Here is a 12,415-nt window from a genome sequence, read left to right on the forward strand (position 1 = left end):
TTGGAGGTTAAAAGAAAGCGGAGTTTTGCAAAAGCAATAGTTTTAAGTCAGTCTTCTGAAGGTTGAAGAAAAAGGATTCACCGAGACCAGACACTTAGCATTTACAGAGCAATTCCTTATTCATACTACAGATACCTAAAGGAAACTAAAAAAAAATGAAATTTAATTCAAATGTACTAGTAATTATTTGTGCACTCCCGTCAGAAAATCCTGGATACGACCCTGTATATTGCATAGGGAAAAGAGTGAACCTGAAAGATTGCACAAACTTCAGGGAGGTGAATCATGAAAACAAAAGAGGACAGAAAGTCCTCTTGCACATTGTCGAATTCTGCGTTGTGTAAGACTGACAGAGTTGCCAACTTGAAATCGAAAATCGAATCCTGACAATTGGTACAGGAAGATGTGCACATACTTCGGGAGGTGATTCGTAACATCAAAAGAAGACAAAAAGTCCTCTTGCATGTTGTCAAATTCCGTATCATGTACGAGTGACAGTGTGCACATCTTTCTGTTCCGTTCCAATTGTCAGGATTCGGAAAATGAAAATGAAATGAAGTTTTTGAGTTTTACGTCTCACGGTTATGCCGGTTATGTTAAAGGAGACGGTGATGATGAGCAACGAATGAAATGGTAGATGGGAAAACACCGTGTGTGTGTGTGTGTGTGTAGTTTTCTCGCGGTTCTTCCGTTTTCTCCCATTTTCTTCATTCCCCCATTAACATTGATCTCATTACCGTCTCCCTTGGCCTTAGTGCCTAATCGTAGGAACAAGAAACAACGAATGTAAGATAAGATATAGACCTAAGTTCAAGTTTTCTTCAGCAGCATAGGAGACAAGGAAAATAATATATTGCCACTATTCCTTGGTACATTTTGGGGATAGAACTCTCCATACCTCATGTAACTTTGGTGCTGGAAAAGAATATAAACATTCAAGCAAACAAAATTTCGTCACATATTCCGCTTCCTTTTTACTCAGTATAGCATGTGAAGATTCAATTTTGATCAGTGAAGTAATTAATGAGAAAATTATATCAATATAGTAATTATTCTGACTGTGTGCCTTGTATTGGGTTCGAGTCCCAGTTAGTGTATGGATTTGCCTCTGATCAAGCGCGCACCCAGAAATTTTTAGGGATTTAGGATTTGGATTTCTGGGCTTTCGGCATCTAAGGCCATTTAACCCTTCACGATTTGAGGGATGACGTCCCTCGGCGAGCACACAATCCGGGGAAAGGGAAGAAATAAAGGATTGGGGAAGGAAGGAAGCGGCCTGGGACCTATAAGTTAGGTACCACCCCGGCATTTGCCTGGTGTGAATGAGGAAAACCCAGGAAAACCTCATTCAGGGTGGCTGGCCTGAAAAAGCTGTTACACTTTTTCGACCGAGTGCCCCCACCGGGAATCGAACCCGGGACCGCTCGCACCGAAGGCGAGAGCGTTAGCGACTACGCTACGCGGGGGCCCCAGAAATTTTTGTTGGTAGAAGTTCAAGCTTTGGGGAAGGGGGGGGGGGACCAATACCACAAGCTACTACGTCTATGTAGTATTGAACGGGTATTATTCTGCATCCGAAAATACGATGTCATTGTAAATCTCTTCCACTTATATTTTCACAAGTACGAAGATTTTTTTTCCCCTTTTTGAAGAGAAAGAGAACGTATAATGTGTAAGATCAAATTTTCATGCCATATCAAGCATTTCCCCGTTAAACAAGTATAGTTTTTATTGAGAAAATGTACAAATGTATGTTTTTTGGGAAAGTCCGGACCTAGTGGCCTCCCCGTGGGTGGCCCCTACCTCGGGTACATACTTGACTAATGTTCCGGATCAAACTCCGAACAGAAGATCCCATCACATAACCTCAGAGCCGAAAAGGAACGTTAATTTTATCAACCAATATTAGAATCCTCCTAATTCCAAAATTTAAAAAAAAAATAGAACTAGCTATTAATTTCAGTATTCAGTATTACGATGCACATTACAATTTACTTTGTTAGATTTTCTGTGCGGGGGAGACCTAGGTTCGATTCCCGGCGGGAGCTCATGTGTTTCGGATCTCACTTTAAGCTGTAGGTTCACGTCTTATATAGCCTCGCTGCTGAAAGGAACGGTAAACTCAAAATAAAATCTTTGTGTGAAAATTAGTTCTCATTATAAAAACCCATAGATATTGTTTACTTTCCTGAAAGCATGGTATCTTTGATTTTTTTAAAAATCCAGTATCGAAACTAAGGATCACGTACTATTTCAGAAGAGAAAACAAACATGCATGAGTCCAGTAACGGTTTTCTAATCATGATTTTTTCCATGAAACAAACAATGGAAGAACTACTTGTGTGCATTATTGGTTTTTCCTGGAAAATCATTACACTCGCTGGTTCGTTCTTCCAGCAACACCAAATGAGGGTGAATTACGTGCAGGCAAATAAATGTAACATCTTTTTTCTTCTTTTTCGCCTTATTTTGTAACAATTGTTATTCAAGTTATAACGGCGTTTGTGGTATTAACTTGCACGTTAGCTTTTCCTTCTTGTTGAACTCGCACGCTTGTGTGCCGAAATGTTTTGATTCTTCAACTTTTCAAACGGAAAGTTCACAGCAAATTGTCTTTAAAATGAGAAGATTCACAGCAAATTGACAGCTCTTTATAAATTACTTTGTTTAACAGCAGCATTATTAATCATTCGTCTTATAGAAATTTGGAGGAAAAAAAAAAACACTATTACGATCGTGATTATGATTTATTTATAAAAGTTGCATACAACAATGCCGTGTACAGTAGTGGAGTAGATATTCAATTGACTTTTTTTCACAGTGACCCTTTAAACGGCCCAAAGTTTATCTATGCGAGGGATGGGAAAGAAAATAGGCATGTTCTTCATTCTTTGACGTTCCTCTTCAATTTAACTATTTTTCTTCGTAAAAATGACACATGACTTTAAACTAAATGGAATGTTCTGTTGTTTGAAAAGTAAAGTTTATAGGTATAAATTCATTAAACTCAATTTGAACAAATCGAAGGAAATCAACCAAACTGTTTGTTTCATGTGTTAGTCAGTCCAAAGTATGAATACCGTGGTAGAGTTACTAGTACCTGCACAAATTGATATGTCAGTTATTGGTGTAAGCTTCAAATGTATTTCTTAAAGTTAGTTAGCAATATATAAATAATTGTAGCTACCAAAGTCTCACCGAATGGAAGATTATGGGGATCATACTCTCTCCAGCGTTGTAAGTCATTTCCAAGTCCTTCGGGGAAAGAATAGGTATTTGCAATCCCTCGATTCGGTTTTGTGAATAAGACTTGATAGCCACTATAATGAATAATGGATTTTCTTAATCTGTAAGCAGTAGAAGTTTGTTTGGATAAAAATATTCCGGTGAAAAATTTTCGAGTTATCACGTTGTATTTTCATTACAAGAGCTGGATAAAAATTAATTGCAACATTATGATAATTTGAACCGGGCATAATGCACAGAACAACCGTAACATACATTGAACGTAATCACGTTGTGCCTCACGTGTGGAAGTGCCGTACACCGTCAGCGCATCAATTTTTATTGATGTCCCTCAGGGATCGCCATAGGACACCGAAGATGGCTTCTCTTGTGTCGTTGTGATTCCCGCGAAGTGGTTCTTTCATTTTGGCGAAATGGTCGTTACATAGTCCCTGAAAACATTAGAGATAACGTGCACTGTGCCATGTGCCACTTCAATTTTGATCCACACACATTGTTCGTTTTTCCAACACATATTGTTATGTACTTCCACTTTCTTCCTCTACTTTACGACACTGTAGCTTTTGACTAATTAAGACACAGTCGTTATCACTTTGTCCATACTTAATCGTCTCACGTTCCTTTTTCAGTTACAGACAGAGCTCTTGTAGTGCTTAGACAGCGTTCTGACATGATAAAAGTGTTGACCATACTTTTTGTGCAACCTATGTAAAACAGAGTTCCGAGATGTCCAGTCTGCATTCGACCATCAATACGATTAGATGAAGCATTTTTTTCTTCTTCTTGGAAACAAGATACCGGTATTCACTATAAAAATATTATTCTATGCATTTTGATTAGCTGCAAAGTAGGGTTGCCAAATTGAATTGTAGGTAAGTCTGTAAGCCAGCAACATTCATATAATTTGGAATTCAAATTTGAAACTGTAGGGTTTTTTTTTTTTACGTGTTACTTTTTACAAGTTCCAAGATTAAAGATAATTTGGATTTTTGTAAGTGCTTTTTGAGTGAGTGGGCAACGAACATTTCCTTCTGAACATTTTGAAATGTACCTGGTGATACATATTGTAAATTAAATAATTTAATACATTCAAACTGTAATTAATATTATAATGTACATTGCAGAAGATCAAGAACTCTTAATGTAAGCATTTTAATATTGTAACTTGAATTTTTGTAAATCCTTTTAAGAAATAAAGAAATTAAAAGAAAATAAGAATTAATGTTAAAAATAAACATTTATACTACATATTTCATTCTGAATTTACATAGCTATTTCAGATATTTTTATTACATATTTTAGGGCTTGATATTACACAAAAATCCGGGTTCTAATCATTACAGATAAACTAAAACGCCAGAGCAATAAACAATCTTAGCGCAATCGTCTGGAGAGAAACGCAAGGAAGTCGTTATAACTTAGTTAGGTATTGACAATGCCCATCAGTCACAAGACAACGGCATCGACTTTACAAGATTTATGTGGATGCATATCAATGGCGTTATATGTTTTCAGTGGTATCTCGATATCTTTTTCATTGATTTCCTGTTAGTTAAAATTTTTTATGGACACTGTCATAAAGGGTTGTGCTAGATTCTATTCACAATATAGGTCTTTTTTTTTTTTTTTTTTTTTTTTTTTTTTTTTTTTTTTTTTTTTGTAGGGACGGCCTTTGATTAGGCCAGAGACTGGCAATGAAGAAGAAAGTGTGTTGCTTGGGTTGCCTTTGCACAAACACATTTGAAACAAACAATTATGTTTTAGAAGTTAAATTTTTTTTTTTTACTTCAATCTCTGTTTTAATCGCTTATTATTTTCTGATAATGACAAGTGACAAATACTTATTTTATTTTGTTTATACCAAACTAAAAATCTTGTGAGTGCACCTCATCCACAAGATTATTTGTGTGGGTGCTGGTGCCCCGGAGCACCCACATAGTCAGAGCGCATGCACAAGACACAACTGAGAAACAAAAAACACGCATAGAGATATTGTAGATACGATTTTGTATATCCGCGCTGTTCTTTACCTATACGCAGTGGCGTATTTACGATTTTGTTTCCGGGGGGGGCTTTGCTAACTTTCGGGAGGGGTTTTGCTTGCAAATGTGAAAATTCTGTAAGATATTTCATATACTTTAGTATAGTAAGTAAGATTTCGGGGAGGGCTTAAGCCCGGAAGCCCCCCTAAATACTTCAATGCCTATACGTTTATATTTTCTACATTGTTACAATTTTATTTGGGTGTACTCTCAATTTTGAACAACCTTGTAGTTTCTTTCTCATCTAAAAATGGAAGGAGATGGCGGAAAGAAATTTGTGTCATAATTATACCAGACCCAGTTAGTCTTTAACCACGATTAGCATGAAAACGGAAAAAGTATAAAGTATTAACATAGAATTCTAGCAGAAAGTTGTGAATGGATAATATTGACAGCTTAGTGCGAACTCGAGACCGACTAATTTTGTTTACAAGTTACAAGTTTTTTTTTTGCAAAACAAAAGTGCATTACTTACTGTAAATATCTTAAGAGGACATACACATGAACATCAAGAGTGCCGATAAACAGAAATAGCACATTTCAATATTTCTGGTATCTTTGCTCATAGATACCGCTTTCATTTAGCTTTCTTTATCCTTGCAATGTTTTTGCATGTTTGTACTTTCTTTCTTTTCTACCTGTGTTGAATATCCAGCCTTAAACGACTGCCTGAGCTATATTGGGTTTTTTGAAATAATTGTGTCACTAATATAATATTTTGCTTTACATTTTCCAACTCTTGTTCATCATATTTTGCATTCTACTTATAAAATTTTCTTCATTTTTGTTTGTTTGTTTATAACGATTTTTGAACTGTATTTTTTCAGATTTTGTTACTACAAAGCTTCATCTTTTCGCGTGTTGTGTTCCACACGAATCTCCGACTTGAAATTTCTTATTGTCTTTACATAAATAATTATTTCTCTATTCCTATAAAATAAATTTTAATGTCTGTTTCACCTTCCACGCCTTTATTAGCGCCACACTTATGCACCATGAATTAATCGTGTATCCTACGCCTTTCTACAATGCTTTTATTTCTTTTTCTGTTTGTTAGAGCCGACTGACGTCTAACTAAGGAGGCGAAACTAGACTAATCTAATGCTTTAGTTAAAATAGCGATTCTTTAGTATTCTTCCGCCAATTTTGGGGAAACATGCGCGATAAATGGTTCTCTCCTATAAAGAGCTGGATTCATTACTTCCAGATAAATGGTCCGAGACATTTTTTTCTTAGTATGAATAAAGATTTACTATAGGTTAATCCTTGGTCACTTTCTTTTTTTATCTTTCCATGAAGGTTATTAGAACTTTTTTTGTTGTTGTTTGGGCATATTTTGAAGTTTTTTTTTTAAAATCCAATGCATCTAGACCAATCTTAGTATATGGCAGGCACGTAGCCAAGGGGTGGGTCCGGGGGGTCCGAACCCCCCCCCCTTCGAGACCAGAAATAAAAATTAAGGAAGGACGAAACAAAAAGAAACAAGAAATAGAAAAAAACAGCGTTAAAAATAATGATAAAAATATAAAGATAAAAATAAATATAAAAATAAAAAATAATTTTTTTTATCATCGCTTCCCTGTAGTATCAAATATGTTATTTCAGAAAATGTTTTCTACTGGTCCTTTGACTTGTCATTTCGAACAGACAGTAGTTGACGGAATAATAAAACAAAAAAGTTATGTGGAAAGCAAGACCTGTTAACATTTGATTCAACAGAGAAAGGAACGCAGATATAAAATATTTTACAATACATTATTGGATACGTACTTTTTTTTTAATAGTTGAGGTCATAATGAAGGAATATTGTTATATTTGGATGAACAAAAGAAGGAACGTAGATATGGTAAATTTTTAAAAATATTTTTATAAATATTCTTTCATTCGAGATTTCTTCATAGTTTGTTACTAAAATACTTACTAACATGCATGGACGCCGATCCTGGGGGGCCGAAAGCGCCCTGTCCCCGCAAAGGTCATGTGGGCCCTCTTGTATTTATGAATATACAATATATTGGCACAATTTAAATGCAATTTGTCTTAAAATCCTCATATCCTGATGCCTTCTACATCTGAATGGACCCCCCCAAATTTACAGAGAAATCGGCGCCCTTGCTAACATGTCCTAATTTTAAAGTCTTAAGAAACCAATATATGTTGCTAGTAAAATAGTTTAAATTGATCAAGCTCTTGGTATGATAACCACAATATTTCATATCAAACTCTCCCCCCTCCCCCATTACAAAATCCAGACTAAACAAACCAATATATGTTACCAGTAAAATAGTTCAGAATAATCGAACTCTGGTGTGATAACCACAGTATTTCATGTCTCGGACCCCCCTATTACGAACTCCTGGCTACGTGCCTGTATATGGGATAGAGAGAGAGAGACTTTGGGGCTCGTTTTATTTATTTTCTGTTTATTCAACTATGCTATTCCTCCTGGGTGTACACAGATGTTAAATGAGCTGCTTTTAATCTGTGGACACAAGTTCGGATCTCGGGATGATTCCTTTAAACGAGGAATGGTGATTAGTAATTGGGGGACGAAATTTGGAGGCGGCATCCGAAAATCGAAAAAAAAAAAGTATTTAGCAAAACACGAAGTTTCTCTGTACGTTCATAAAAATAAACTACTTTGTCATTCATCAATGGATTTGGAGTTGTGTTGAATTCCTTCAATACTGTTGTTCAATTATTTTGTTTTTAACAAAAACAAATGATTAGCTTAAGGTTGGTATAAAGGGACAAGTATTGCCGCTAGATGTCACTACAATCTTCGTATCTCTTACATGTATTTTTTACCTATCACGAAAATTTACAATTTCTCTTACAAATTTCAACCTAGAGACTTCAAATTTTTAGAGAAGAAACTTCATAATCTATGCAAGAGAACAATCTGTGCCGATTTTTTATTTAGAATTTTCGTCATTGTTGAAACAGTTACATTGTTAAAGGTTTGGATATCCATTTCAACATTCAAGCTATTTCAACAATAAAGAAAATGCTAAATAAAAAATCAGCACGGATTATTCCCTTGGATAGATTATGAAGTTCCTTCTCTAAAAAATTTGAAGTCTCTAGGTTGAAATTTATAAGAGAAATCGTTAATTTTCGTGAAAGGTAAAAAATACATGAGATACGAAGACTGTAGTGACATCTAGCGGCGAAACTTGTCCCTTTAAACTAACCTTAAGGTTAACGTTAAATGAAATGAGGACATGCGTATTGCCGACGCAGTAGGCTACAATATACTACCATATACCATGTAATTGTGTCCTACTTTTCGCTTGTCAGAATCTGGTCACTCTAGGAGAATTACATATATTGTAGCCAGTGGCGTATTTAGGGGGGGGGGCTTCCGGGCTTAAGCCCCCCCCCGAAATCTTACTTACTATAGTAAAGTATATGAAATATCTTGCAGAATTTTTACATTTTCAGTCAAAGCCCTCCCCGAAAGTTAGCAAAGCCCCCCCGAAACAAAATCGTAAATACACCACTGATTGTAGCCAAACTCAAACTATCACTTAACTTAGTATGATGTCTTATTCCATAGAAAATACAAAAACTCGATTTAGGGTCGTTCAAAAATTTTGTGGACCCTGATCTAAAAGCTAATTATTGATCAAGATCGCAATCTTTTGACCCATTTTTTTTAGATCATTCCTAAAATTCTTGTTAAAATTAATTTATTTATAAATAATGATTGAATGTCTACTGTCTATACAACCCAAACCATCACAGAAATTTGGTTGGTTACAAATGAACTAATTGCAAGGATATTGAATAAAGACTAAAATGTAAATAATATCAAAACGCTTTCATAAGGATATTTTTATTGAAAAAAAATAAAGGAACTTAAACTAAAGAGCACTGGATGTCTCCCAAAGTTGAGGACTCACTCCCAATGCTTGTAGGGTGCCGCGGTGGCTCAGTGGTAGTCTGTGTGTGGTTGCTGAAGTGTGTGGATGCCTCTGCGCGCTGTGCAATAGGGCAGGCTTTTCTGTGAGTTTCGTGCTGTAAACATATCACATTATCTTCTTTAATAGATATATCGACAGAAAATCTGTTTATTTGCATAAACTCTTGTTTTGCACCAGTAGAAGAGAAACACAGTTATGAATAAAAAGGTAAGGCAAAATACAGTTAAATTTTCATTTGATAGACAGACAATGAGTGTTCGACCAAAACCTTTTGAAGTTCATGTTTGGTTAGCAGATGTTGTCAAGTTACATATTGATCAAATCGAGGGCTTGCAGTTAAATAGTGATGAGTATTGTATATATGTCAAATTTATATCCCAAAGTGCCATGGACAATATTTTACGAACTTTGCCGGATAAGTTACTTTTCAAGCATGAAGACGGCACTGTAAGTGACGTGTTCATAACGAGTGTAAATGAGGATGTAACAAAAGTTAAAATAGTCAATTTGCCTATGGAAGTTGAAAATCCATCAATCAGTGCTGACTTACGTAAGTACGGAAACATTAAAAAAATTGTGGAAGAACAGTGGTCAGAAAAATTTCTCTTTCCTGTAAATAATGGGAATAGACTAGTCTACATGGAAATCAAACAGCATATCCCCTCCCGACTCTTAATCAATGGTCATCGTGCAACAGTATCTTACTATGGCCAGCCACCAACATGTTTTTTGTGTGGCTCAGACCAACATCTTGTGCATAGTTGTTTATTGAACAAAAACCGTCAAAAAAGGGAACCGTCCCACAATACGACATTACATGATTTATTACCAGAGCAAACGATACCAAGTAGTAACAGCAATATTACACCCTTCAAAAAAGAGCCGACTGGTGCATCCAGCTCTGTAAGTGCTTGCATTAGTGCTAACGAAAAAGATAGACTTCCTCTAGCACAGGCACAGCCAATAAATCAAGATCCTGTCCTTGCTGACTCATGTTTTGAAACTGAATTTCCGACTTTGCTCAGTACCTTATCCAACCAACAAGCATTAACCCTTCAAGAACAAATACATGAACAGAGTACAAGCAAAAGGACCAAACACGTACATACTACCGTTTGTTCTAACACTGAGGTCTCCAATCAAAGTGATGCTTTTGCCGAGAAAGTTTCACCGGAACAACCCGGTTCAGCTGACGCAAAGTCAGCAAATGTGCACGAGGCGACTATAAGTGCGGGAAATATGAACGAAACTGGTGTTGTCTCCACGCTACGGGATGGGGAAGAAACCGGTACACCATCATTATGTTCAACGAAGAAAAAGAAAAGGAAGCTCAGCCAAAGACAAGGTCAGACTGGCAATCAACACCTCTTACAGAGCAAAGAATCAGAAAAAGTACAGAATGATTCTAATATGAACGAGCCTTCAACATAGTTTTTTCTTACTTTTGTATATTTACTGTGGTTCCATGAAATGCATCTATAATGTTCGTTTCTACTTCTGTCCATTTACATGCGCAGAAAACATGAAAAGTGTTGATATTTTTGGATCTACTAGGTCAAATTAAATCTGAACGTATGTATACACCCATATATATGCAGCTATATTTACTAACTAAGAAGTAATGAATATTGTAGTTCCCAATGCCAGGCGTATAGGTACATTAAATATCAATGCTTTTACAAGTCCTATAAGAAAACGAGCACTGGTGGATTTTATTAAAATCCATGATTTCGACATTTTGAGTTTACAGGAAGTTGTGTTTTCGGAATTCGAATTTGTACAAAATTACAATGCATATGTGAATATCGGGTTAGATGGGAGAGGTACTGCTTTTGTAATAAAAAAAGGAATATCGGTAGACCAAGTGCATCGAATTATATCAGGGAGAGGTATCAGTGTGGTGTGTGATAATGTCCTGTATATTAATGTATATAGTCCTTCTGGAACAACGAAACGGATTGAACGTGAAATCTTTTTTAATGAAGACCTTATACCCCTAATACCACCAACAACGACCAATATTGTGTTATGTGGCGATTTTAACAGTGTCTTGAGAAAAGAAGATACAACAGGACATTTTAATAAATGTCATGCATTGGACAATATAGTGCGACAACTAAAGCTACACGATGTTTGGATTACTCAATATACATATATTGAATATACGTACATAACTTCGACAGTTAAATCACGGCTTGACCGAATGTATGTCTCCCAACAAATATTACATAATGTATGCTCACTTTCAATTGTTCCGACCTCCTTTTCTGATCATGCAGCGGTCTCCCTAATATTAAAAGTTCAAGGTATTACACATAAGACATATGGACGTTCGTATTGGAAACTGAATGAACAGCTTTTGTTTTCCGACGATACAAAGCTGCTATTTAATGAAAAATGGAAGTACTGGTGTACCCAACAAAAATATTTTCCTACATTAAACGCTTGGTGGGTACGCTATACAAAAGAAAAAATTATGAAGTTTTTTCAATGGATGAGTGCCGAAAAACAACGGGACAGTAGAAATACTTTAGAATTTTTATATAGTGTATTAAATGATTTGTGGAAAGCTAATGCGACTCCCCAGACCTATTGGCGTGTAAAAGAAATAAAAGCAAAAATTTTAATAAAACAAAGGCAATACTTCGATACCTATAAACATAATATTCAAACTGCCGATTTATTGACGAATGAACGCATGACACTCTATCATGTAGTTCAAACACTCAAACGGAAAAACAATAATTTTATAGACTATATAACCACAGTTGATGGGAGAAAAATAACAGCGTTTTCAGAGCTTATGACTCAATTTCAGGAATATTATAGAGATCTTTTTACAGCCAACCAGGCGAAAGATGATGAATGGCCTTTCCTTTTTGATAACTTAACAGGTTCATTGTCAGATATTGATAATAACAGTTTGATTGCACCCATTTCAAAAGAAGAATTGTTCACTGAAATTAAATCTACAAGTAAGCATACCAGCCCTGGTAAAGATGGAATTATTTATATGTTTTACGAAAAATATTGGGATATCATTGGAGACGTCTTCACAAAAATTAGTAACGAAATATTCGAACACGGCAATGTACTTCAAAACAACGGGATAATAATTATGATTCCCAAAAAGGGAACGTCTGGACACATTCAAAATTTTAGACCTATTACGCTTTTAAACACAGACATCAAGATAATCAC

General features: G+C 35.7%; 1 non-coding gene across 1 annotated transcript; it reads right to left on the reverse strand.

The window, feature by feature from the left end:
• Positions 1 to 1,393: 1,393 nt before the first annotated feature.
• TRNAR-UCG (transfer RNA arginine (anticodon UCG)) lies at positions 1,394 to 1,468 on the reverse strand. Its single transcript has one exon. It is a non-coding gene; the product is annotated as a tRNA-Arg (tRNA).
• Positions 1,469 to 12,415: the final 10,947 nt, after the last annotated feature.

This window comes from Thermobia domestica, chromosome 2 (genome assembly GCF_964235325.1).
Source record: "Thermobia domestica chromosome 2, izTheDome1.hap1.1, whole genome shotgun sequence".
Taxonomy (NCBI): Eukaryota; Metazoa; Arthropoda; class Insecta; order Zygentoma; family Lepismatidae; genus Thermobia; species Thermobia domestica.